Source organism: Scyliorhinus torazame, chromosome 1, assembly GCF_047496885.1.
Source record: "Scyliorhinus torazame isolate Kashiwa2021f chromosome 1, sScyTor2.1, whole genome shotgun sequence".
NCBI lineage: Eukaryota > Metazoa > Chordata > Chondrichthyes > Carcharhiniformes > Scyliorhinidae > Scyliorhinus > Scyliorhinus torazame.
Genome location: NC_092707.1, coordinates 414597380 through 414625047, shown reverse-complemented (window position 1 = coordinate 414625047; position 27668 = coordinate 414597380). Strand labels below are relative to the sequence as shown.

The following is a 27668-nucleotide window of genomic DNA, read 5'->3' as shown; positions in this document are numbered from 1 at the left end:
CACGGGTGTTGAACTCGTCGCTGTGGGCACGGGTGTTGAACTCGTCGCTGTGGGCACGGGTGTTGAACTCGTCGCTGCGGGCACGGGTGTTGAACTCGTCGCTGTGGGCACGGGTGTTAGACTCGTCGCTGTGGGCACGGGTGTTAGACTCGTCGTTGTGGGCACGGGTGTTGAACTCGTCGCTTTGGGCACGGGTGTTAGACTCGTCGCTGTGGGCACGGGTGTTGAACTCGTCGCTACGGCCACGGGTGTTGAACTCGTCGCTGTGGGCACGGGTGTTGAACTCGTCGCTGCGGGCACGGGTGTTGAACTCGTCGCTGTGGGCACGGGTGTTAGACTCGTCGCTGTGGGCACGGGTGTTAGACTCGTCGTTGTGGGCACGGGTGTTGAACTCGTCGCTTTGGGCACGGGTGTTAGACTCGTCGCTTCGGGCACGGGTGTTGAACTCGTCGCTTCAGGCACAGGTGTTGAACTCGTCGCAGCGGGCACGGGTGTTGAACCCCTCGCTGCGGGCACGGGTGTTGAACTCATCGCAGCGGGCACGGGTGTTGAACTCGTCGCTGCGGGCACGGGTGTTGGACTCGTCGCTGTGGGCACGGGTGTTAGACTCGTCGCTGCGGGCACGGGTGTTGAACTCGTCGCTTTGGGCACGGGCGTTATGATCGTCGCTGCGGGCACGGGTGTTATGCTCGTCGCTGCGGGCACGGGTGTTGGACCCGTCGCTGAGGGCACGGGTGTTGAACTCGTCGCTGTGGGCACGGGTGTTGAACTAGTCGCTGTGGGCACGGGTGTTGAACTCGTCGCTTCAGGCACAGGTGTTGAACTCATCGCGGCGGGCACGGGTGTTAGACTCGTCGCTTCGGGCACGGGTGTTGAACTCGTCGCTTCAGGCACAGGTGTTGAACTCGTCGCTGTGGGCAAGGGTGTTGAACTCGTCGCTGCGGGCACGGGTGTTGAACTCGTCGCTGTGGGCACGGGTGTTAGACTCGTCGCTTCGGGCACGGGTGTTGAACTCGTCGCAGCGGGCACGGGTGTTGAACTCGTCGCTACGGCCACGGGTGTTGAACTCGTCGCTGTGGGCACGGGTGTTGAACTCGTCGCTGCGGGCACGGGTGTTGAACTCGTCGCTGTGGGCACGGGTGCTAGACTCGTCGCTGTGGGCACGGGTGTTGAATTCGTCGTTGTGGGCAGGGGTGTTGAATTCGTCGTTGTGGGCACGGGTGTTGAACTCGTCGCTTTGGGCACAGGTGTTGAACTCGTCGCAGCGGGCACGGGTGTTGACCCCCTCGCTGCGGGCACGGGTGTTGAACTCGTCGCAGCGGGCACGGGTGTTGAACTCGTCGCTACGGGCACGGGTGTTGGACTCGTCGCCGCGGGCACGGGTGTTGAACTCCTCGCCGCGGGCACGGGTGTTGAACTCGTCGCTTCAGGCACGGGTGTTGAACTCGTCGCTACGGGCACGGGTGTTGAACCCCTCGCTGCGGGCACGGGTGTTGAACTCGTCGCAGCGGGCACGGGTGTTGAACTCGTCGCTACGGGCACGGGTGTTGAACTCGTCGCTGCGGGCACGGGTGTTGAACTCGTCGCTGCGGGCACGGGTGTTGGACTCGTCGCTGTGGGCACGGGTGTTGGACATGTCGCTGTGGGCACGGGTGTTGGACACGTCGCTGCGGGCACGGGTGTTGAACTCGTCGCTGTGGGCACGGGAGTTGAAATCGGTGCGGCGGGCACGGGTGTTGAACTCGTCGCTGTGGGCACGGGTGTTGAACTCGTCGCTACGGCCACGGGTGTTGAACTCGTCGCTGTGGGCACGGGTGTTGAACTCGTCGCTGCGGGCACGGGTGTTGAACTCGTCGCTGTGGGCACGGGTGTTAGACTCGTCGCTGTGGGCACGGGTGTTGAACTCGTCGCTACGGCCACGGGTGTTGAACTCGCTGTGGGCACGGGTGTTGAACTCGTCGCTGCGGGCACGGGTGTTGAACTCGTCGCTGTGGGCACGGGTGTTGAACTCGTCGCTGTGGGCACGGGTGTTGAACTCGTCGCTGTGGGCACGGGTGTTGAACTCGTCGCTGTGGGCACGGGTGTTGGACTCGTCGCTGCGGGCACGGGAGTTGGACTCGTCGCTGCGGGCACGGGTGTTGGACACGTCGCTGTGGGCACGGGTGTTGGACTCGTCGCTGTGGGCACGGGTGTTGGACACGTCGCTGTGGGCACGGGTGTTGGACACGTCGCTGCGGGCACGGGTGTTGACCTCGTCGCTGTGGGCACGGGTGTTGGACACATCGCTGTGGGCACGGGTGTTGGACTCGTCGCTGTGGGCACGGGTGTTGGACTCGTCACTGTGGGTACGGGTGTTGGACTCGTCACTGCGGGCACGGGTGTTGGACTCGTCACTGCGGGCACGGGTGTTGGACTCGTCACTGCGGGCACGGGTGTTGGACCCGTCACTGCGGGCACGGGTGTTGGACCCGTCACTGCGGGCACGGGTGTTGGACCCGTCACTGCGGGCACGGGTGTTGGACTCGTCACTGCGGGCACGGGTGTTGGACTCGTCGCTGTGGGCACGGGTGTTGGACTCGTCACTGCGGGTACGGGTGTTGACCTCGTCGCTGTGGGCACGGGTGTTGGACACATCGCTGTGGGCACGGGTGTTGGACTCGTCGCTGTGGGCACGGGTGTTGGACTCGTCACTGTGGGTACGGGTGTTGGACTCGTCACTGCGGGCACGGGTGTTGGACTCGTCACTGCGGGCACGGGTGTTGGACTCGTCACTGCGGGCACGGGTGTTGGACCCGTCACTGCGGGCACGGGTGTTGGACCCGTCACTGCGGGCACGGGTGTTGGACCCGTCACTGCGGGCACGGGTGTTGGACTCGTCACTGCGGGCACGGGTGTTGGACTCGTCGCTGTGGGCACGGGTGTTGGACTCGTCACTGCGGGTACGGGTGTTGGAGACGTCGCTGCGGGCACGAGTGTTGGACACGTCGCTGCGGGCACGGGTGTTGGACGCGTCGGTGTGGGCACGGGTGTTGGACTCGTCACTGTGGGTACGGACGTTGGACTCGTCGCTGTGGGCACGGGTGTTGGAGATGTCGCTGTGGGCACGGGTGTTGGACTCGTCGCTGTGGGCACGGGCGTTGGACTTGTCACTGCGGGCACGGGTGTTGGACTCGTCGCTGCGGGCACGGGTGTTGGACGCGTCGCTGTGGGCACGGGTGTTGAACTCGTCGCTGCGGGCACGGGTGTTGGACTCGTCGCTGTGGGCACGGGTGTTAGACTCGTCGCTGCGGGCACGGGTGTTGAACTCGTCGCTTTGGGCACGGGCGTTATGATCGTCGCTGCGGGCACGGGTGTTATGCTCGTCGCTGCGGGCACGGGTGTTGGACCCGTCGCTGAGGGCACGGGTGTTGAACTCGTCGCTGTGGGCACGGGTGTTGAACTAGTCGCTGTGGGCACGGGTGTTGAACTCGTCGCTTCAGGCACAGGTGTTGAACTCATCGCGGCGGGCACGGGTGTTAGACTCGTCGCTTCGGGCACGGGTGTTGAACTCGTCGCTTCAGGCACAGGTGTTGAACTCGTCGCTGTGGGCAAGGGTGTTGAACTCGTCGCTGCGGGCACGGGTGTTGAACTCGTCGCTGTGGGCACGGGTGTTAGACTCGTCGCTTCGGGCACGGGTGTTGAACTCGTCGCAGCGGGCACGGGTGTTGAACTCGTCGCTACGGCCACGGGTGTTGAACTCGTCGCTGTGGGCACGGGTGTTGAACTCGTCGCTGCGGGCACGGGTGTTGAACTCGTCGCTGTGGGCACGGGTGCTAGACTCGTCGCTGTGGGCACGGGTGTTGAACTCGTCGCTGTGGGCACGGGTGTTGAACTCGTCGCTGTGGGCACGGGTGTTGGACTCGTCGCTGCGGGCACGGGAGTTGGACTCGTCGCTGCGGGCACGGGTGTTGGACACGTCGCTGTGGGCACGGGTGTTGGACTCGTCGCTGTGGGCACGGGTGTTGGACACGTCGCTGTGGGCACGGGTGTTGGACACGTCGCTGCGGGCACGGGTGTTGACCTCGTCGCTGTGGGCACGGGTGTTGGACACATCGCTGTGGGCACGGGTGTTGGACTCGTCGCTGTGGGCACGGGTGTTGGACTCGTCACTGTGGGTACGGGTGTTGGACTCGTCACTGCGGGCACGGGTGTTGGACTCGTCACTGCGGGCACGGGTGTTGGACCCGTCACTGCGGGCACGGGTGTTGGACCCGTCACTGCGGGCACGGGTGTTGGACCCGTCACTGCGGGCACGGGTGTTGGACCCGTCACTGCGGGCACGGGTGTTGGACTCGTCACTGCGGGCACGGGTGTTGGACTCGTCGCTGTGGGCACGGGTGTTGGACTCGTCACTGCGGGTACGGGTGTTGGAGACGTCGCTGCGGGCACGAGTGTTGGACACGTCGCTGCGGGCACGGGTGTTGGACGCGTCGGTGTGGGCACGGGTGTTGGACTCGTCACTGTGGGTGCGGACGTTGGACTCGTCGCTGTGGGCACGGGTGTTGGAGATGTCGCTGTGGGCACGGGTGTTGGACTCGTCGCTGTGGGCACGGGCGTTGGACTTGTCACTGCGGGCACGGGTGTTGGACTCGTCGCTGCGGGCACGGGTGTTGGACGCGTCGCTGTGGGCACGGGTGTTGAACTCGTCGCTGCGGGCACGGGTGTTGGACTCGTCGCTGTGGGCACGGGTGTTAGACTCGTCGCTGCGGGCACGGGTGTTGAACTCGTCGCTTTGGGCACGGGCGTTATGATCGTCGCTGCGGGCACGGGTGTTATGCTCGTCGCTGCGGGCACGGGTGTTGGAGCCGTCGCTGAGGGCACGGGTGTTGAACTCGTCGCTGTGGGCACGGGTGTTGAACTAGTCGCTGTGGGCACGGGTGTTGAACTCGTCGCTTCAGGCACAGGTGTTGAACTCATCGCGGCGGGCACGGGTGTTAGACTCGTCGCTTCGGGCACGGGTGTTGAACTCGTCGCTTCAGGCACAGGTGTTGAACTCGTCGCTGTGGGCAAGGGTGTTGAACTCGTCGCTGCGGGCACGGGTGTTGAACTCGTCGCTGTGGGCACGGGTGTTAGACTCGTCGCTTCGGGCACGGGTGTTGAACTCGTCGCAGCGGGCACGGGTGTTGAACTCGTCGCAGCGGGCACGGGTGTTGAACTCGTCGCTACGGGCACGGGTGTTGGACTCGTCGCCGCGGGCACGGGTGTTGAACTCCTCGCCGCGGGCACGGGTGTTGAACTCGTCGCTTCAGGCACGGGTGTTGAACTCGTCGCTACGGGCACGGGTGTTGAACCCCTCGCTGCGGGCACGGGTGTTGAACTCGTCGCAGCGGGCACGGGTGTTGAACTCGTCGCTACGGGCACGGGTGTTGAACTCGTCGCTGCGGGCACGGGTGTTGAACTCGTCGCTGCGGGCACGGGTGTTGAACTCGTCGCTGTGGGCACGGGTGTTGAACTCGTCGCTGTGGGCACGGGTGTTGAACTCGTCGCTGTGGGCACGGGTGTTGAACTCGTCGCTGTGGGCACGGGTGTTGAACTCGTCGCTGCGGGCACGGGTGTTGAACTCGTCGCTGTGGGCACGGGTGTTAGACTCGTCGCTGTGGGCACGGGTGTTAGACTCGTCGTTGTGGGCACGGGTGTTGAACTCGTCGCTTTGGGCACGGGTGTTAGACTCGTCGCTGTGGGCACGGGTGTTGAACTCGTCGCTACGGCCACGGGTGTTGAACTCGTCGCTGTGGGCACGGGTGTTGAACTCGTCGCTGCGGGCACGGGTGTTGAACTCGTCGCTGTGGGCACGGGTGTTAGACTCGTCGCTGTGGGCACGGGTGTTAGACTCGTCGTTGTGGGCACGGGTGTTGAACTCGTCGCTTTGGGCACGGGTGTTAGACTCGTCGCTTCGGGCACGGGTGTTGAACTCGTCGCTTCAGGCACAGGTGTTGAACTCGTCGCAGCGGGCACGGGTGTTGAACCCCTCGCTGCGGGCACGGGTGTTGAACTCATCGCAGCGGGCACGGGTGTTGAACTCGTCGCTGCGGGCACGGGTGTTGGACTCGTCGCTGTGGGCACGGGTGTTAGACTCGTCGCTGCGGGCACGGGTGTTGAACTCGTCGCTTTGGGCACGGGCGTTATGATCGTCGCTGCGGGCACGGGTGTTATGCTCGTCGCTGCGGGCACGGGTGTTGGACCCGTCGCTGAGGGCACGGGTGTTGAACTCGTCGCTGTGGGCACGGGTGTTGAACTAGTCGCTGTGGGCACGGGTGTTGAACTCGTCGCTTCAGGCACAGGTGTTGAACTCATCGCGGCGGGCACGGGTGTTAGACTCGTCGCTTCGGGCACGGGTGTTGAACTCGTCGCTTCAGGCACAGGTGTTGAACTCGTCGCTGTGGGCAAGGGTGTTGAACTCGTCGCTGCGGGCACGGGTGTTGAACTCGTCGCTGTGGGCACGGGTGTTAGACTCGTCGCTTCGGGCACGGGTGTTGAACTCGTCGCAGCGGGCACGGGTGTTGAACTCGTCGCTACGGCCACGGGTGTTGAACTCGTCGCTGTGGGCACGGGTGTTGAACTCGTCGCTGCGGGCACGGGTGTTGAACTCGTCGCTGTGGGCACGGGTGCTAGACTCGTCGCTGTGGGCACGGGTGTTGAATTCGTCGTTGTGGGCACGGGTGTTGAATTCGTCGTTGTGGGCACGGGTGTTGAACTCGTCGCTTTGGGCACAGGTGTTGAACTCGTCGCAGCGGGCACGGGTGTTGACCCCCTCGCTGCGGGCACGGGTGTTGAACTCGTCGCAGCGGGCACGGGTGTTGAACTCGTCGCTACGGGCACGGGTGTTGGACTCGTCGCCGCGGGCACGGGTGTTGAACTCCTCGCCGCGGGCACGGGTGTTGAACTCGTCGCTTCAGGCACGGGTGTTGAACTCGTCGCTACGGGCACGGGTGTTGAACCCCTCGCTGCGGGCACGGGTGTTGAACTCGTCGCAGCGGGCACGGGTGTTGAACTCGTCGCTACGGGCACGGGTGTTGAACTCTTCGCTGCGGGCACGGGTGTTGAACTCGTCGCTGCGGGCACGGGTGTTGAACTCGTCGCTGTGGGCACGGGTGTTGAACTCGTCGCTGTGGGCACGGGTGTTGAACTCGTCGCTGTGGGCACGGGTGTTGAACTCGTCGCTGTGGGCACGGGTGTTGAACTCCTCGCCGCGGGCACGGGTGTTGACTCCATTTTCCGCGACATATCCGAGTATGGCCAGTCGGGCTGTGCGGGAAACGCATTTCTCCTGGTTATTGGTGAGGTTGAGGGCTGGGGCGGTTTGGAAAAACTTCTGAAGGTTGGCGTCGTGGTCCTGCTGGTCGTGGCCGCAGATGGTGACCTTGTCCAAGTACGGAAATGAGCCCCGAAGCCCGTACTGGTCCACCACTCGGTTCATCGTTCTTTCGAAGACCGAGGATTGGGAGCTGATGGTATGCGGACTTCAGATCTACCGTGGAGAACACCCGGTAGTGTGCAATCTGATTCACCATGTCCGCTATCCGGGGAAGGGGGTACGCATCAAGTTGCGTGTACTGATTTATGGTCTGGCTGTAGTCGACAACCATCCGGTTCTTTTCCCCGGTCCTGACGACCACCACTTGGGTTCTCCAGGGGCTATTGCTGGCCTCGATGACCCCCTCCCTCAAGGGCCGCTGGACCTCGGACTTGATTAAAGTCCTGTCCTGGGCACTGTACCGCCTGCTCCTGGTGGCGACGGGTTTACAGTCGGCGGTGAGGTTCGTGAAGAGTGGGGAGGGGTGACCTGAAGGGTCGCGAGGCTACATACAGTGAGAGGGGGTAGGGGCCCGCCGAACTTCAGGGTCAGGATCCTGAGGTTGCACTGGAAGTGCAGTCCCAACAGGAGAGGAGCGCAGAGGTTGGGGAGGACATATAGTTTGAAATTGCCGTACTCGGCGCCCTGTATTGTGAGGTTCGCGACACAGTACCCCCATGAATGCGATCCGGAAACGAGGGAGATTGTTTGGAATGCGGGGGAAATTTGGAGAGAACAGCGCCTTAACGTGTCTGGATGTACAAAGCTCTCTGTGCTCCCAGAGTCAAACAGGCAGGGCGTTTTGTGCCCATTGACCTGGACGGTCATCATCGAGTTCCTGAGGTGCTTGGGTCGAGGGTGGCAGCGCCGAGCTGCGGGTAGCTCGGAGGTGGTCCCAAGATGGCTGCCCCCGTCGGTCGCACGTGTCGGGCGGCGTTGGAGATGGCGGCCAAGATGGCGGCCCCCATGAGTCGCATGTGTTGGGTAGGGTTAAAGGTGGCTGCCCCCATGGACAGCACAGGGCTGATGACGCGTCCGAAGGGGGCGGTACCGGCAGGCACGCAGCCACGCTGCGGGGTCTGCGGGCCTGTGAGTCTGTTAGCCGGGCCTATGATTTAGGAGCTGTGGGCCTGGCCAGGCAGACTTTGGCAAAGTGTCCTTTCTTGCCGCAGTCGCTACAGGTCGCGTTCCGAGCCGGGCAGCGCTGCCTGGGGTGCTGGTTCTGGCCACAGAAATAGCAGGGCAGCCCCCCGGGTTGGGCGGCACAGGCCTGGGGCACCCTCTGGTTGGGTGTCCGCGAGGGAATCGCGTGGGCGGAGGGGAAAGCATTGAGGCTCTGGAAAGCTACTTCTAAGGAGGTGGATAGTTTTACCGTCTCTTCTAGGTCGAGGGGGCCCTTTTCGAGCAAGCGCTGTCTGACGTAGTTGGACCGGACTCCCGCCACATAGGCGTCCCGGATGGCGAGTTCCATGCGCTGCGAGGCCGTGACGTCCATGTAGTTGCAGTTTCGAGTGGAGGAGACTCAGTTTCTGTGCCTCTGTGATGGCGGGCGAGGAGGAGGCGACGAGGTAGGCCTCAAAACAGCGGAGCCAGTGCGAAAAAATTCCTTTGGCTCCAGCTGCCTGTGGGTCGAGTTCCAGTCGATCAGGTTTGAGGGCGGCTTCCATAGCGATATTGTAGCTGATTAATTTGATGCGACCATCAATTCACACGAGACGGAGAGTTGAAGTGAACAGTGGTTTTAATCAGCTAGAACTTTGCCTGCCTGCGACTGCGCTGTACTGAGTGCCGCCTACAGGCTGCAGCGCTATATACCTCCCCAAGGGGGCGGTGCCAGGGGCGGAGCCCACAAGGGCACCAACATAATACTGTAGAAGTCTATTTTCCTGCTTTGACTGTGGTAAAGACTCAACAATAGATTGTTATGGTAAAATAACAAGGCTTTGTTTACGAAACGACCGCATGCAGTTTTGGCTGAAGGTTGAGGTCGGAGAGCAGTGACTACCACTGCTGATTCCTACTCAACTCCGCGCTTTTACAGAGAATCAGTTCAGTATTTACACATTATCATTATCAAGATTGCGTGACTACAGCTTAGTCAGGAATTCGATCGGAAGTAGAAACGTAAGCAATGTCATGAAACAGGCATGACCTGTTGATCTTCTCGGACTCTTTGTCTCCTCCCTCATACCTTTATCTTGTCCCTTGATAGAACATTAAAAGGTCGGAGGAGACTCATCCATCCCTTATCTTGTCTGATTCATACTGCCCTGGGTTATGACGAGTTAGCCTTATCAGAAATTACAAAGGTCAGGCATTTTGGAATAGCTTGACCTTCTCTGATCTTAGTAAGAAGTCTTACAACACCAGGTTAAAGTCCAACAGGTTTGTTTGGAATCACTAGCTTTCGGAGCGCTGCTCCTTCCTCAGGTGAATGAAGAGGTATGTTCCAGGGTTCCTGAGCTGGAGGCTGTCCGGACCGTGGCATTACAAAATCGACTGGCTTTGGAACGAGGTATGTTTCTGGAACCTGGTGTTGTAAGACTTCGTACTGTGCCCACCCCAGTCCAACGCCGGCATCGCCACATCACCTTCTCTGATCTTGTTCATGCTTTAGGTTCTGGTATATTGGAATGGCCAGGTCAGCTTTTCTTACATTGTACCGAATGGTTGACCAGTTTTCCCATCATGCCATTACTTAATTTGTACAACACCACATTCCCTCCTTTTGTCATATCATGACAACTAGTTAAATAGGTATATCCATGACTCGATTGAAAATGCATTTACACAAGCAACCAAGCAATCCTATCCCTAGTAGCATTAGTAGTCGAAAGAAGGCCTTAAAGATCCAATCAAATAATCCGTGACCCAACCATCGCAGCCAACCCGGTGGGTTCTCGTGTGAAATTCACTGCCAATCTCTTGAATTTGATCAGCCTGTCTCTTAATGTGGTCGGCCAGGTTAGTGATATTTTCAGAGCCATCTGGAATATAAGTACAGCACTCCTGACCAACAAGAGCGCACGTTCCTCCCTGCGAGGCTAACAGATAATCCAAAGCCAGTCGATTTTGTAATGCCACAGTCCGGACAGCCACCAGCTCAGCTGAGACCTCGACCAGCGCCTGTCCAGTTCCCCTGGCTTCTGCTGCTGTTGCGTTCGCCAGTTGTTCCAATGCTGAGGCCACGTGGATCAGTTCGGTGGATGCCTTGCCCATTCCGTACAAGAGAAAGGCCATCATGAAGAACTGTTCCGTTTTAGTAATAGTCCTTTTGGCTGGCGAGGGGTAGTGCTTAAGGGTGGGTAGGTGACGCATTTGGGGTACGACATATCCCAGGTAACAGGATCCTGTCCAATCAATGGGGAGCAGCAAATATGCTTTTGTGCCGCATATGAAATAGGTCCCATTATAGGCCATAAAATCATCAGCTGATGTCATCCAGGGGATTGGGGATGTCTGTCCCCATGAACTGTTAGAGGTTATATTCCATACTCTGGACCAATCACAGTTAAACATGCCCTTGTGGGATATGCTTGGTACCGGTCCTTGCCAGTCAACTGTAAGGTTGCACCTACTTTGCCCCATTAACTTTCCTTTCCCTGATTTATTAGAGCACATGGAACCTTGAACATTATACGAGTGGACAGTGAGGGAGGGTGGAGTCAAGGCATGATTATAGGCAGGTTAATACAAAGCTGAAAATTTAGTCATGTCATAGCCAGCAGATCTCCATATTTCCATATCCCCCCTATCTCCCCTGATCCCTGTTTGATTTTGTCGTAAAATCCATTCAACTGTCTCTGCGATATGAAAGGGGAGGGATTGGAGAGGTATTCCTTCCCTCGAATGGACGGGGATGTGGGTGCAAACCCAACACTTGCTTACATTCAATTTTTCAGCATAAAGATATGATATATATAAATAGGTATTGGCATGCAGTTCCCGGGTAGTCCGTTTTTTTTTACTACCGAGTGGCCATTAAGGCTAAATAGTCCAGAGAGTCCAAAAATTATAATGAAGATCTTCATCCTGTTTTCGCATCTGGGTTGGAGACTATCTTCTTGCAATCGGATAGATGTGTCCAACTTGAACGTCCTTCAAGCTTGACAGAAGTCGGTGTAGTCAGTAGTACGAGGGAAGGTCCGCTCCAGCGTTGTCCTAGTTTCTTTCTGTCCCAGTTCTTTACCACTATGTAGTCTCCGGGTTCGATCACTGGATATCGAGGGACGGCTGTCCCTGCTGTCACTGGGAGATGAGCCTGTTTCACCTGTGATTGGAGAAACTTCAGAGAAAGTGTTAATTGCTTCAAATAGTTCTGCATCTGTTCCCCCATCACGTGGAGGTCTACTCCCTCTAGGGGTTTTTCATGGGCATCCCAGGGAGTCTTCATTGGCCGACCATAGACTATCTCTGCAGCTGACAGTCCGGTCCGCGAATGTGGAGTCACCCGCATTTGAAACAGTGCCAAGGGTAATACCTTTAGCCAATTTAACCCAGTTTCTTCAGTCAATTTAGATAATTTTTCTTTTAAAGTCCCGTTGGCTCTTTCCACAATTCCTGCTGCCTGCGGGTGATACGCGCAGTGCAGTTGCTGTTTAATTACGAGTGCTTCGATATCATTCAGTATTGATCCGAGCCACAAAATGTGGTCCATTTTCTGAGCTCACCATTTTGGGTATCCCAAAACGAAGAATAACTTCTGTTAACAACAACTTCACCACCGTATGTGCAGTACAATTCGTGGTGGGGAAGGCATTTATTAAACACATCGATTATTACTCAACAATATTTATAGCACTGTACTTTTGGTAATTCAATAAAATCAAGCTGTATACAGGCAAAAGGGCCACCTGGCAAGGGAGTGGTTCCTGGAGGGCATTTAATGCCTTTACCCTTATTATGTTTCATGCAAATGACGCATCGATCCAGCCGCGTTTGCGCTGCTGTATTCAGATCTGGGTGTCACCAAGTTATCAGGAGTAGCTGTACCTTTCCCTCCTTGCCAAGATGGGTACAAGAATGCAAATAATCAATAAACACCGGCAATAAAGAATTCGGAACACAAACTTGACCAACTGGAGTAAGCCAGAGGTCCCGTGTCAACGAGTGCGAACACCCCATTGACTTCCATAGTGCGCGCTCAGAATCAGAGGCATCCCTCTGTAAATTCTGAACCTCAGTTATCTCTGGCATGCCCTTCGTTCCTAATGCAGGTACCTGATTTAGAGCCTGATTAGCCCCACTGGGAACAATCAGAGAGGCTGATGTAGGCGCAGCCTTAGCAGCTGAATCAGCACGGGCATTCCCTAATTGAACAGGAGTGTCCCCCTTTGTGTGCGCAGCACATTTAATAATTGCCAATTGATGAGGAAGCTGAATAGCATAGAGGAGATTTTTAACCCAAAGAGCGTTTTGAATGGGAGCTCCCGCAGAGGTGAGAAAGCCTCGTTGTTGCCAAAGGCGGCCAAAATCATGGGTCACGCCAAAGGCATACCTAGAATCGGTGTAAACGTTTGCACTTTTATCTGCGGCCAAAATACATGCTCGAGTAAGGGTGAATAGCTCGGCTTTTTGTGCAGAGACAGAGGCTGGAAGGCTGCTGCTTCCCGAACGTCAGTGTCTGTTACAACGGCATAGCCCGACTGTGGGATGCCAGTGAGAGAAATGGAGGAACTGCCATCAACATAAAAAATTCGATCTGGATTATCAATAGGCCAGTCCATTAAATCCGGGCGAGGATCGGTAAGGAAGTGATTCCTAAGCAAACAATCGTGCGGTGGGTCAGCAAAGTTATTGGGGGGCTGCTCGAGGAAGACAGCAGGATTTAAGGTTGAACAGTAATGAAAAGAGAGGTAGGGGTTCTGCAATAGTGAGCCCTCATAGCGGCTCAAGCGAGCTTGAGTCAGATGCTGGGTTTGCTGAGACGTTAGGAGAGCCACAATAGAGTGCGAGGTATGCACTTGTACTGGCTGGTGAAGGGTCAGATTAGAGGCCGCCTGCGCGAACAAATGGACAGCCGTAAGAATTTGGGTGCAGGGAGGCAATTTAGTAGAATAGTAGGCAACCGGGCGACGCCGGTCACCGTGCTCTTGTGTTAGAACACCAGTGGCACATTCATCAAGAACATTAACGTACAACTGAAAGGGTCTGTCATACATAGGTCGTCCTAGCGCTGGGGCGGTAGCCAGGACGTCTTTGAGAGTAACAAAAGATTGCTTCGCCGAATCGGGGAGTTCAAACTTAAATGGAGCATTTTGAGAGGAGTACGGAGTTAAATCTTTACTATGGACAGTGACATTCATAATCCATTGTCTGCAAAAGTTGACCAATCCTAAAAAGGCTCGCACCTGCTTGGGCGAGGTAGGAAATGGGGTCCGCAGTATAGGAGTAATGCGTTCCTGAGTAAGGGAACGATCAGTTGCACTTATTAGGACACCCACAAATGTGACCTGCCGTTGGCCTTTATGAACTTTAGTGGGCGGGATCACACATCCCCACGAATGGAGACGGATGAGCAGGTAAATGGTGTCATGCTGGTTAGCGTTGAAGTCAGGCTGGCAAGGAGTAAGTCATCAACATATTGGATGATGGTGCAGCCACCAGGAGTTGATAATGTCGCTAACTGGGAGTGCAATGCTTGTGAGAAAAGGGTTGGAGAATGAATGAAGCCCTGCGAGAGCCTAGTCCACGTGTACTGGTTGCCCTTAAATGTAAAGGCAAACAAATACTGTGATTCAGGGGCGAGGGGTATCGCAAAAAAGGCATGTTGTAAATCAACAAGGGTGAAAACAGTCGCTTCCGGTGGGACATTACTCAGGCTTGTCGCCGGGTTTGGGACAATAGGATGTAATGGTTCCACGATCTGATTGATACGTCGGAGGTCTTGGACCAAACGCCATTCAGATGGTCTTCCTATCTTAGGAACTGGAAGAATCGGGGTGTTACAGGGCGATTGGCATGGTTTCAAAATTCCCTGTTGAAGGAAAGATTGAATCATGCCCGAGACTCCTTCTTCAGCCTCGGGGCGTAACGGGTACTATGAAATGGAGGGCAAGGGCATCTCAGGTTTGACTTTAGTGATGATGGGAGGTCCACCAGTGAGACCAGCTTCGTGTTTGGAAGGCGGCCATAAATCTGCAGGGACTCCCGAAATCGGAGACTGGACTGATCGATGGTGGTGCAATGTACCATTGAGACAAAATGGTTGGGGAAAATATTCTAAAGTGCCTTCGGGGAATGTTTGCCATCTGGTAAAGAAAGGATCAGCTTGTCCTCGTAGTGCAGCTGCCAGAAATCCCAAGGATTTGGCACTGTAGCCTTTGTTGGCAGTAAGGGTCACGTGGGGTGACACGAGTCCCGACTGATGCCAGAGCCCGTGGGGTACCTCAACAAGAAAGGCAGAACCTTCTTTTCTCTTAGCGAGGCCAACAAAGGAAACGGATTGTAGAGAACCGAGGGCCTCTTGGTAAATGCTCTCCAATTCAGTCGAGCATCCCGTGTGATCGTAGCAAAGAGTCACATGTGGATCGGGAATATCTAAGGGAGGTGAAAAGTGGGAGGGATCAACATCAACCGACCACCACTGTGGAGCAGTGAAAAGGGGAAAATTTTGAAGCTGGGCCTGCGGGATAGCTGATATTGTAATGCCATTATCAAGGCCAACAATTTCCACCTGCAAGGGACACAGCAAGTCACGTCCGGCCAGGTTGACACCGAGGACGCGGGTGCAACATTCCCGGCCCTCAAATTGTACAGAGAGCGGCTTCATAAGTGGATAAACAGCACCTTCCCCCATGAAACCAGCATGTTCCACACGCTTATCAGAGAGGGGAATTCTGAATTAATGACCAGTCTAACGTAGAATTAGTCGCGCCGATGTCAATCAAGAAGGGGATGGGCATGCCCTCTATGTAAATCGTAGCCTTGGGCTTGTCAGAGTGGTCCGCGGAGAGGACCGGAAAGTTCGATCGGGCTAGTCAGTAGGGGTTAGAGACAGTGAAGGGTGTCTGCCGATGGGGTTGAAATCTACCTTGTCGTCGGGGTGCTGGACAATCCCTAGCGTAGTGCCCTGTCCGTTGACAGTTGAAGAAGTGACATTATATTTAGCTGGAGGATGACGCGGAGGAACATTGTCGAAATCCTCCGGGTGTGGATTGCAGGGGTAAGAAGCCTGTGGGCGGTAACCAAATTCAGGAGGGTCCGTGCAATCTGGGCGATAGTAGCGTGAATCTGTCTGAGAGTTCTGACCTTTAGGAGGTTTTCTTTGAGAGGGACGTTGGACAAATTCGGACTTAATTCTAGGCATAGTTTCTTTGTAACAGGCCTCACGGTTGCGGCCATTGCTCAAATAATAAGACACAGCACGTTTCATTTGAGGTTTAGAATTGTCAGACCAGTCCATGTTGTTAGTTTTAATACTGGATGCTACCCGGTCGGGCAAAACCTGCATTAATAGTGCATTAAATTGGGGAGACTGTGTGCCTGCATTGAAAGCAATGTCCCCGGAGTAAAGAGTGTACACGCCACAAAAGCGGTCAAAAAATTCTGAACCATCTTCCTTAGAAGTGGGGGTACATTCAAGGAGTTTGGAAATGTCCACAGGCTTACGGAGAGCCCGTTTCAGTGCAGGGAACATTAAAGTGCGTTGATCGTCCTCCGTTCGGTGTGCGGCGCTGAAGGCCGTCCGTGTCTCCCCATGAAGTCCCAAATCATTTTTCTACCTTTCCCCTAACTCTGGGGGAAGTGATGAAAAATGAGTGAATACTGATCACGTGCGGTAGCCCCGTACGTGGTCGCAGTTCGTCTCAAAGATTCAGTAAACCCCTCTGGGTTGTCTTTACAGGAAGGACATTGGGCCATGATCAAACATAGTTCCTGAGGTTTAAAAGCCTGCCACATCTCAATGAATGGTTTGTCAGTATCACCAGCGTGGGGGTTGATAATACTCCTAATGGGATAATTTGCGGGGGGGAGGTGGTGGCAGAAAAGCTTCCTCCTCCTTAGGTTGAAGTGATAAATGAAGAAGAGCCTGATTGGCAGAGGTAAAGGGTTGTTCCATATTCAGGGGTTGCGTTTGTGACCGGGTGAGTGATGCAACGGGAGAAGCGGCAGTGAGATCATAAGCGAGGGGCTGGTTTAGCACAGCGCTAAATCGCTGGCTTTGAAAGCAGACCAAGGCAGGCCAGAAGCACGGTTCAATTCCCGTACCGGCCTCCCCGAACAGGCGCCGGAATGTGGCGACTAGGGGCTTTTCACAGTAACTTCATTTGAAGCCTACTTGTGACAACAGGCGATTTTCATTTCATTTCATAAGGGGGAGGCTGGACTTGGGATGGTGGCAATGAAGCAGCGGGGGGCGCTGGATAAAGGGGAGTTCTCGGAGCCAACTGCTCCTCTTCCTCCGTATCGCCTGAATAGGGAATCATCGGCATGCCAGGGCAACTGGGAGGATCCTCCTGTTGTTTAATCTGATGGGCTAGCCCGAACTGTCGATTACTTGGCGATTTCTTATTACTTTAAAGTTTCCCATTCTTTGATTTACACGTCCACACACTCATCAATACCTTTTTTACGGGCGTTATCCCTCCAACTCATTAATAGTGATTGTTCGTGGCGCCTAGTCGACTCTTTTTCCCATTTTGAAATTAAAGTTTTCCACTTGGAACCTGCATTCTTTGACCAAATAGCTTTTTTCTGCCGCAGTGCAATTTTCCAAGTTCCATCTGCCACCTAGTGGCCAAATATCTTTACCTAATTTACTGTGCAGCAGATAATCGACGGTAATTACGTTCTTGAGAAGGGGTCTCTGAATACATAAAAAGCAAAGGAGAATTGCCCCCTGTTTTGTCTAAACTCTGTCCCATAACATCAGTATACTGTGCCCCTGGCAAAAATTCCTGGTACCAAAATCAAATCGCAGGGTCCCTGACCCAAACTTAAGCCTGTATAAACCTGATCTGGATTGAAAACGAGATCAAGAGGTCCTTGACCTAAGGCTAACCGCAGTCGGGTCCCTGACCCTAAACACTCTACTCACAGTCCAATTTAGATTTGAGTACCGTCACCTGCTAGTTTCCTCCATCAGGGACGAGGGGTCGTACCACCGATCCGAGAGAGAGGGAGACCAAGGTGAATCTTACCTTGTGCCGGTCCGTCTCTTACATCCGGGTCGTGGCTCGATCACTTCTTCAGTCTCCCACGGAATTCACTCAGGGTATTGGTATCTGCTCGCTTGCGCCAAATGTAGAAGTCAATATTTTCCTGCTTCATTGACTGTGGTAAAGACTCAACAATAGATTGTTATGGTAAAATAACATGGCTTTGTTTACGAAACGACCGCATGCAGCTTTGGCTGAAGGTTGATGTCGGAGAGCAGTGACTACCACTGCTGATTCCTACTCAACTCCACGCTTTTACCGAAAATCAGTTCAGTATTTACTCATTATCAAGATTGCGTGACTACAGCTTAGTCAGGAATTCGATCGGAAGTAGAAACGTAAGCAATGTCATGAAACAGGCATGACCTGTTGATCTTCTCGGACTCTTTGTCTCCTCCCTCATACCTTTATTTTGTCCTTTGATAGAACATTAAAAGGTCGGAGGAGACTCATCCATCCCTTATCTTGTCTGATTCATACTGCCCTGGGTTATGACGAGTTAGCCTTATCAGAAATTACAAAGGTCAGGCATTTTGGAATAGCTTGACCTTCTCTGATCTTGTTCATGCTTTATGTTCTGGTTTCTTGGAATGGCCAGGTCAGCTTTTCTTACATTGTACCGATTAGTTGACCAATTTTCCCATCATGCCATTACTTAATTCGTACAACATCACAATACAATGTAATGTAATGTAATACAATGGTGAATGGTCGCAGTAATCCATTCACCACAGAGGTATTGTGCACAGCAGTCATCCAGTCTGTGTTTGGTCTGCGCTGAGCGTGTTGAACAATGAATACACAATAAACTGAGACAAGTACAAATATATCACTGCTTCGCCGGAAAGGAGTGTCGCCCGACCTTGGGGAGAGCGGAGATAACCAGACGGCTGTTTCACCTGCTGAGTTTGGATGGGCATGTGCCGCAGGGAAAGGTGGTAACCGAGGAGTGGGCCAGAATGTCACAGAGTGAGCAGTCCCTTCAGAATGCTGACAGGGAGGGGAAGGTGTGGTTTGTGTCGGCGCCGTACTGGAGGTGGAGGTTGGTGAGGTGGGGGCGGAGGACAAGGTGAACCCTATCCCGGTCCTGGGAGCGAGGGGAAGGGCTGAGAATGGAAGTGACGGAAAAGGGACAGGACAAGGTGGAGGACCCTTGTCAATCAGGTGGGAGAGAGATTCTGAGTCAAGAAAATTGAAGATACAAAGAAAGATACGGAAGAGAAAGTTGAATTATCGGAACTGACATAGACAAAAAAGGAACGTGGAATAGAGTTCTTACCAGAAGCAGATTGGGACGAAGAGTCGAGTCAATGGGCTGGGATTAGTTACTGATGGATAGCCTGTCCCCTCCCCTCCCCTCGAATAACCTGACTCTGTAACGGGGTGGTCTGAGTGGGTTCCCATCTCCAACTCATTTGACTTCCACCACTACGGTATGATACAATGATCATAGGGTCATTGACCAATGGCAATGATTAATTTGCACCATTGAGTCTACTAGAAGCAGACAGGACATGAGGAAGACCCCCAGTGGGGGAGAGCTATGGGAATCAGAGCTCCAATGTCACCTGTCCCCCCACCCCCCCACTGAGCGCGTTACACACACCAGGGGTGTGATCTAACAGAATGATTTCAGTGCCATTTCAGGTGGGTTTGGCTGGGAATCTATCCCTGGTTCTGTTGGCGAGTTCCCCACCGCGCTCTAACCACACTTGTGGTTATTTTTCTGGGCCTTGGGGAGTTCCTGCCCGGTCTAGCCCACACTTAGAAGGCTCGATTTAATGGAAAAGTTTCTAAATGTGGTAGCGAGCGGGACCCGCGAGGCCTTCACCGGTGTCAAACGGTAATTGGTCCACTTAAGGACGCCCCACGGACTTCATGCAGCAAAGATGGTCCCGGCGGCTGATTCACCGGGACGGCGCACGCCAGCTCCCTGCCAACAAGGGGGAGCAGCAGGTAAACCAACCCGGCAGAGCAAACCCCACACAGCACGGAGCCACCGAGGAGACCATCCCCACCCCCACCCTGCTCCCCAGCCCCCACCCCGCTCCCACCCCCCACCCCGCTACCCACCCCCACCCCCCACCTCCACCCCCACCCCCCAACCCCACCCTGCTCCCCAGCCCCCACCCCCACCCCGCTCCCACCCCCACCCTGCTCCCACCCCCCACCCCCACCCCGCCGGTGGGGAGCGTCACTCCAGCAGGTCCCTATCTGATTGGAGGAGTCCCAGAGGCTACGGATGCAGGACATGGTGCCAGCAATGCGTGGCACCAAGGCCAACACTGCGAGGGGGTGACCGCAGTGGGAGCCTGGTGCACGACGTTGGCAGGTGAAGGTGTCCGAGGCGTGGCTCAGTCAGTGAGCGCCGTGTCTGAGAGGCTCATCAGCACGTCCCAGACGCTGGAGGACGTGTCTCTGACGCAGGTGGGCATTGCTGAGACGCTCCAGAGCATGTCCCGCTCGCTGAGGACCATGTCAGAGAGACAGGTGGACATTGGCGAGGCATTGCAGAGAATGGCACGCTCACAGAGGGGCATCGCTGAGGGCATCGACACCATGGTGCACACAGTGGGGAGCCGCCAGAGCCAGAGGACGCAGGGGCATCCGGAGCTCAATCCAGCTGCCCCTCCGCCCGAGGGGAACCCCGGGCCCTATGGGCACTGACCAGGAGGAGAGAGCACTGGATGCCAACCCGGAGCCTCCTTATGGGGTGGCGACGGCGGTCAGCAACTGCCCTGAGTTACACCCCCCTGACAACGACGTGTCTCAGAGTCAGCAGCCGAATCAGGACGGCACGGCGGGAAATCTGCACCGCTAAGTGGCTGGGGCCCCGGCGCGAGGGGCAGTCGGGTTATCATCACTCCCCTGCCTTCGCCATGGACCCGCTGACAGGGCCGACACTGTCCCAGTACCCCGGAGTGGTTACAGAGACCCTGGGAGGATGGACCAGGGTGATGGGGGCGGGGGTGGGGGGTGGGGGGGTGACAGACTAAGCCACGTCCATTGTGAAGCGGGCGTGGGGGAGGGCCTACCTGGCCTTCCAGGCTTGCCGGACCCTCACCGTTCTACCTGTCCTCCACCCTCCGGCTGGTCCTCCAGCCCCTCCTCATCCGCCTTGGGGGTGGCCGCACGTTCCTCCCCCTCCACCGCGTCGCCCCACTGCTGTGCTGGAGGGCAAAACAGATCACCCCAAAGCAGACGGCCCTCCGGGCGGTGTACTGCAGGGCACCACCAGAGCGGTCGATAATAATAATCTTTATTATTGTCACAAGTGGGCTCACATTAACACTGCAATGAGGTTACTGTGAAAATCCCCTAGACGCCACATTCGGGCGCCTGTTCGGGTCACAGAGGGAGAATTCAGAATGTCCAATTCACCTAACAGCACGTCTTTCGGGACTTGTGGGAGGAAACCGGAGCTCCCGGAGGAAACCCACGCAGACACGGGGAGGACGTGCAGACTCCACACAGACAGTGACCCAAGCCGGGAATCGAACCCGGGTCCCTGGAGCTGTGAAGCAACAGTGCTAACCACTCTGCTACGGTACTGTTGTGGCATTGGAACCGCATTTTCAGTAGTCCGATGCCCCGCTCAATGACAGCCCGGGTGGCCACATGGGCCTCGTTATATCGGGTCTCTGCCTCGGTCTCCGGCCTCTGCACTGGCGTCATTAGCCAGGGCCTCAGCGGGTACCCCTTATCCCCCAAGAGCCAACCTTTCACCCTGGGGTGTCCCTCAAAGATGTCGGGGATGCCTGACTGCCCCAGGATGCAGCTGTCGTGCACACTCCTGGGGAAGTGTGCACACACGAGCACGATCTCCATGTGGTGGTCGCTCACAAGTTAGGTTCAGGGAGGCAGCACAGTAGCACAGTGGTTAGCACTGCTGCCTCACAACTCTAGGGTCCCAGGTTCAGCTTGGGTCACTGTCTATGCGGAGTCTACACGTTCTCCCCACGTCTGCGTCATCTGTTCGAAAGACCAGTGACGCCTGTCCACCCTGGGCCATCGCCGGCCTCCCCCTCAGCGTCCCTCCCTGGCCTGATGTGCGGCCGGGTCCTCAGGATGTGGGGTGGGGCCCTGTACATGGGCTGGCACCTCGAACCTCTGTCGGCATTGCTGCCACCGGCTCCTCCAGCGTCTGGCAGCCCGGCCTGTCGGCAGCACCTTGAGGGCATCTTCCACAGGGTCCAGGACATCATTCATGCTGTGTAATATCTGTGAGGAATTGGAGAGAGTGTGTCTCCCGGGAACCTCTATTCCTACCCCCCAACACATCCCCTACCATCGACACGCCCAGGTCACACATCTCCGGCCACAGCCCCGGCCCCCCTTCACCGGACCCCACACCCTTACCCCAGACACCAGCGTGTAACGTTCCCTGGACTGGGTGCTGGTTCCCTACCCGGTCTGTGTGGAGTTTGCATTTTTGCCCCTTGTCTGCGTGGGCTTTCTCTGAGTGCTCCCTCCCACAGTCCAAAGATGTGCAGGGTAGGTGGATTGGCCACGTTAAATTGCCCCTTTATTGGAAAAAAATGAATTGGGTACTCGAAATTTATAAAAATAATAACGGGTACACACAATCGAGGGGGTGGCGTATCCCTGGGCGGTGAGACCCTCCTCAAGCCCAGGGGAAGCCCCAACAGCAATGGGAAAGAGAGTGGAATAGGGGGAGGGAGGGATGGAGGGAAAAGAGATTGGAAGGGAAAGAGAGTGGGAGGAAGGAAAGAAAAGAGGAATGGAATGAGGGAAGGAGGGTTTTGTAAAGGCCATGAAGAATCCAGCACGAGTTTTAAGGATACAAAGTAATAACATTTATTTACGATAACATACATACATAACAGTAGCAGTAACTTCCCTTGCTACATACTGCTTCCTGCTGGTTCCTGAACTGGCCAGCTTTATTTATACTAGGAGTTTCTCCACCCCCCTCATTGGGGAAGCTCATACTCCCACAGGATTGTGGGATAGTCATTAGTCCCCAGCCAATGGTAAGTAGGCAGGTTATAACATCCCTCCCCCCCAAAGTCCAAGGAATCCACCGAAGACCCTGGCGAAGGAGGGCGTCAGACTCGTTTGGCTGCAGGCCGGACGGCATTTGCACATGGCGCTGGATCAGGCGGCGTGTAACGAGATGGAGACCGGCGCTTCTGCAATGAACGGTGCCCGTGGGCCCGAGGATTCCCCCTCAGATGTGTCTCCATCTCGGAGTCAGAGTCTGCTGCCTCCATCATGTCAGCGTCTCTATCTCCATTTGGTCCCGTAACGACCTGCGCAGGCTTCGAGTGAGGCACCAGTGGAAGATTTTGAGGACTACCTTCCCTTGTCTCTGGTCTCTGCGGCTGTTGAAATGAGCTCCGGGGGCGGGGAATCTTTTGAGGGGATGATCTTCTGGACCGAACGTGGTCTACATGTTTGTGCTGGAGACGACCCTGGGCTTGCACCTGGTAAGATATAGGGCCCGTTTGGCGAAAGATTACACCAGGAACCCATTGGGCACCACCAGCAAAATTCCGAACGAATACTGGGTCACCGGGCGCAAACTGCCGAATCGGACGATGCCGAGAAAATCCCTGTCCCTGCCGTTCTTGTGTGCGGCGTACTTTTGCGCCAATGTCCGGGAAGACCATACTAAGGCGGGTGCGAAGTCTCCGGCCCATTAGGAGTTCTGCGGGAGCTACCCCAGTCACTGCATGGGGGGTGGTCCTGTACGTAAACAAAAAGCGAGCCAGTCTCGTGTCCATTAATCCAGAAGACTGCTTCTTTAGGCCTCTTTTGAATGTCTGCACTGCGCACTCTGCCAACCCATTTGAAGCCGGGTGGTAAGGGGCAGTGCGGATATGGCAGATGTCGTTCATCTTTGTGAACCTAGCAAACTCCTCACTCGTGAATGGAGTGCCGTTATCCGTGACCAGCACCTCGGGGAGGCCATGCGTACTAAACTATAAACGCATCTTTTCAATTGTTGCGCAGGACGTTGTCCCCTGCATCTTATGCACCTCTAGCCATTTGGACTGGGCGTCAATTAGTAGAAGGAACATGGATCCCTGAAAAGGGCCTGCGAAATCTGCATGCAAGCGTGCCCAAGGCCGCCCTGGCCATTCCCAGTGATGTAGGGGCCCGGCCGGCGGAAGCTTCTGATGCTCCTGGCAAATGGAGCAGTTTTGGGCCACCTTCTCAATGTCGGTGTCGAGGCCTGGCCACCAGACATAACTCCGGGCCAACATTTTCATTTTGGTCACACCTAGATGCCCATTGTGCAAGTCTGTTAGTATCAGCTCCTGGCCTTTTTCCGGGACAATCACACGCGTCCCCCACAAGAGGATGCCGTCTTCCACCCTGAACTCTGACAGCTTGGAGGAAAATGCCCGCATCTCGCCTGGGAGCTGTCTATGCTGCCCACCACACAGGACTATGTGCCGAACCTTTGACAGGACTGGCTCCGTCTGGGTCCACTCATGGATCTGTGATGCCGTGACAGGCAAGGTGTCCATAAAATTTAGGGTTGCAATCACCTCACCGGTCGTGGGGGTCGACATGGGGCCGGTCGATAAAGGCAATCGGCTCAGTGCGTCGGCATTTGCTATCTGCGTACCTGGTTTGTGCTCCAGAGAATACTCGTATGCAGCAAGCAACAAAGCCCAGCGCTGGATCCGTGCAGAAGCAATGGGCGGTATTGGCTTATCCTCTCTGAAAAGTCCCAGCAGGGGCTTATGATCAGTCACGATAGTGAAATGGCGGCCGTACACGTACTGGTGGAAGCGTTTCACCGCGAAAACCACTGCCAGGCCCTCCTCGATCTGCGCGTACTTTTTCTCCGCTGCAGTCAATGTGCGGGAGGCAAAAGCTATCGGTCGCTCGGCCCCGTTCTCCATCTTGTGGGACAGGACAGCCCCAATACCATACGGGAATGCATCACATGTGACGAGCAAAGGCTTTCCAGGATCATAGTGGGTTAGTAACCCAGACAACGACAATTGTTGCTTTACCCGCCGGAAAGCGGTTTCTTGCGGCTGACCCCAAACCCAGGTGTGATTTTTCTTTAGCAGAAGGTGCAAAGGGGCCAGCGTAGTTGCCAGATTGGGGAGGAACTTCCCGTAATAGTTTACAAGACCGAGAAAAGAACGAAGATGCGAAGTGTCAGTCGGGGTGGGGGCATGTTGAATTGCACGCACCTTCTCTGCGACGGGGTGCAGACCCTCGCGGTCCACCCGATAACCTAGGTAGACTACTTCCTTTGCCTGAAATACACACTTTGTGCGACGTAAACGGACTCCAGCCTCCGAAAGGCGTCGAAGGACAGCCTCCAGATTTTCCAAATGTTCTTGCTCCGACGTCCCTGTAATCAAAACGTCATCTAGGTAGACAGCCACACGTGGTAAACCTCTCAAAATGCCCTCCATAACACGTTGAAAAATTGCGCAGGCAGAGGATACTCCAAAGGGTAACCGTGTATATTCATACAGGCCCCGGTGTGTATTAATCGTTACATATGGTCGGGAGGCAGGGTCCAGCTCCAACTGCAGGTAGGCGTGACTCATACCTAATTTTGTGAACGAGTCCACCTGCAAGGTTCGCGTAGAGATCCTCTATGCGAGGCATTGGATATCGGTCGAGTCGGGAAACTGTATTCACTGTAAGTTTATAGTCGCCACACAAGCGAACTGTGGCATCTGGCTTCATTACAGGTACAATTGGTGCTGCCCAGTCAGCAAAACGGACGGGCCTGATAATACCCAAACTCTCCAAACGAGTGAGCTCCCCTTCTACCTTCTCGAGAAAGGCGTAAGGCACTGGGCGCACCCGGAAATAGCGCGGCGTGGCTCCTGGTTCAACTTGGATATGGGCTACGGCCCCTTTTATTTTCCCCAAACCAGGCTGGAATACATCTGGGTATCGTCCTAGCACCTCAGTCAACCCTTCAGAAACTGTTTGGAGGATGTGCTGCCATTGCAACCGCAAATGGCGCAACCAGTCCCGACCCAACAGGCTGGGCCCATGGCCGCGCACCACGATAAGTGGGAAACGCCTCTCCTGGCGTCCATAGACAACAGGGGTCATTGTAGTTCCTGCAATGTCCAGTGGTTCCCCTGTGTAGGTGGCCAACCTGGCCTGTGAGTCGGTTAATGTAAGGGTCTGTATACCCTGCTTGATGCGGTCGAATGTCCTCTGGGCGATCACGGAGACCGCTGCGCCAGTATCCAACTGCATCTCCAGCGGGTGACCATTGACCCGTACTGTCACCTTAATGGGGGCCACACGGGGAGCTGCCACACAATGCAGCTGCAGGCAGTCGTCCTCCGTCTCCACGTCCTCAGGAGTAGTCATCCGCAGGTTCATCCACATGGAAGGTACGGCCTCTGGGCTGGTCCCAGTTACGGCCCCTGGGCTGGTCCCAGTTTTGGTCGGAACGACGGCACCTCTGGCGTCCCCAGGACCGCCGTCCGCGACGGGGTCGGCGCCTACAAGTCTGACACGGACATGGCTCCTCATCCATTGGCTCTGGAGAAGGCATGTCTGATGGCCACTGGCGTCGGTCCGGACGTTGCCTCGCCCAAGGTACCGCAGGAGTGCGGGGGGACGTTTTTGGATGGAAAGGGTTGCGCCCCAAGGCATGCACTTACATTCCCTGTAACTCCTGTACTCCTCGCTCTCTCGGGACAATACTATTTGAATGGCCTGTTGAAAAGTCAATGTTGGCTCCGCTAACAACTTTCTCTGGGTGGCCGCATTGTTAATACCGCAAACCAAACAGTCGCGTAACATTTCTGACAAGGTCTCACCATAGTCACAGTATTCCGCAATCCTGCGTAGCCTGGATAGAAAATCGGCAAGGGATTCTCCAGGGGTCCTCTCAGCGGTATTAAACCGGTAACGCTGGACTATCGTGGACGGGGTTGGGTTAAAGTGATGCCCCACTATATTCACAAGTTCATCAAACGTTTTGGTGTCCGGCGCAGCTGGGTACGTCAGGCTCCTAATCACCCCAAACGTATGCGGGCCGCAGGCGGTGAGCAATATGACCACCTGGCTCTCGTTTTCGGTGATATTGTTTGCCCGGAAATAGTGACGCATCCGTTGTGTGTACTGGTTCCAGCTTTCCAGCGCAGCATCAAAAACATCCAAACGTCCGTACAGAGGCATGGTATAATAGAAAACAACTTCCAACCTGTATCCAACAAAAATCCAGGGAGGTGGCTTCAGCAGTGTAGACAGCTATTCACTTTTACCTTCGTCGCCAGTTTTGTAAGGGCCACGAAGAATCCAGCACGAGTTTAAGGATGCAAAGTAATAACATTTATTTACGATAACATATATACATAACAGGAGCAGTAACTTCCCTTGCTACATACTCCTTCCTGCTGGTTCCTGAACTGGCCATCTTATTTATACCAGGAGTTAACTAGTGGTTTCTCCGCCCCCCTCATTGGGGAATCTCATACTCCCACAGGATTGTGGGATAGTCATTAGTCCCCAGCCAATGGTAAGTAGGCAGGTTATAACAGAGGGAAAGAGAGAGGAGGAGGGAGGGAAAGAGGCAGAGGGAGAAAGGGGGGGGATGGAAAGAGGGGAGTGAGGGAGGAAAGAGGGGAGTGAGGGAGTGAAGGAGGGAAGGGGGGGGAGGGAGGGGAGTGAGGGAGGGGACTGAGGGAGGGGACTGAGGGAGGGGGAGTGAGTGATGGATTGAGGGAGGGAAAGAGGGGAGTGAGGGAAAAGGGGAGGGAGGGGAGTGAGGGGGGAGTGAGGGGGTGAGGAAAGGGAGGGGGTGAGGGAGGGGAAGGGGAGTGAGGGAGGGGGAGTGAGGAAGGGGAGGGAAAGTGAGGGAGGGGAGGGAAAGTGAGGGAGGGGAGGGGGAATGAGGGAGGGGAGAGGGAGCGAGGGGGGGGGGCTGGGGAGTGAGGGAGGGGAGGGGGAATGAGGGAGGGGAGAGGGAGTGAAACAATGTCAGGAATCCCGGCAGCAGCAGTGATTCCTGCTCTGCTCCAGGGAAATCTCCCTCTTCTCACCCACATGGAATTCCTGTCCTCCAGAAACATGCCGAATCCACCGAAACAGATCAGCGTCAGCACACTGAGATTGAGAATGTGCGGAGTCCTCCCAGCTCTGTACCAGCCCTGGGTACCAGCTCTTTGCCAACCCCGGGTCCCAGCTCTGTGCCAGCCCCGGGTCCC

General features: G+C 55.7%; 1 protein-coding gene across 1 annotated transcript in view; it reads left to right on the top strand.

Moving 5' to 3' along the window:
* LOC140411705 (membrane progestin receptor beta-like) overlaps positions 1–27668 on the top strand; it is a 53811-nt gene that overhangs the window by 9633 nt on the left and 16510 nt on the right. The gene's annotated exons all lie outside the window — the stretch shown is intronic.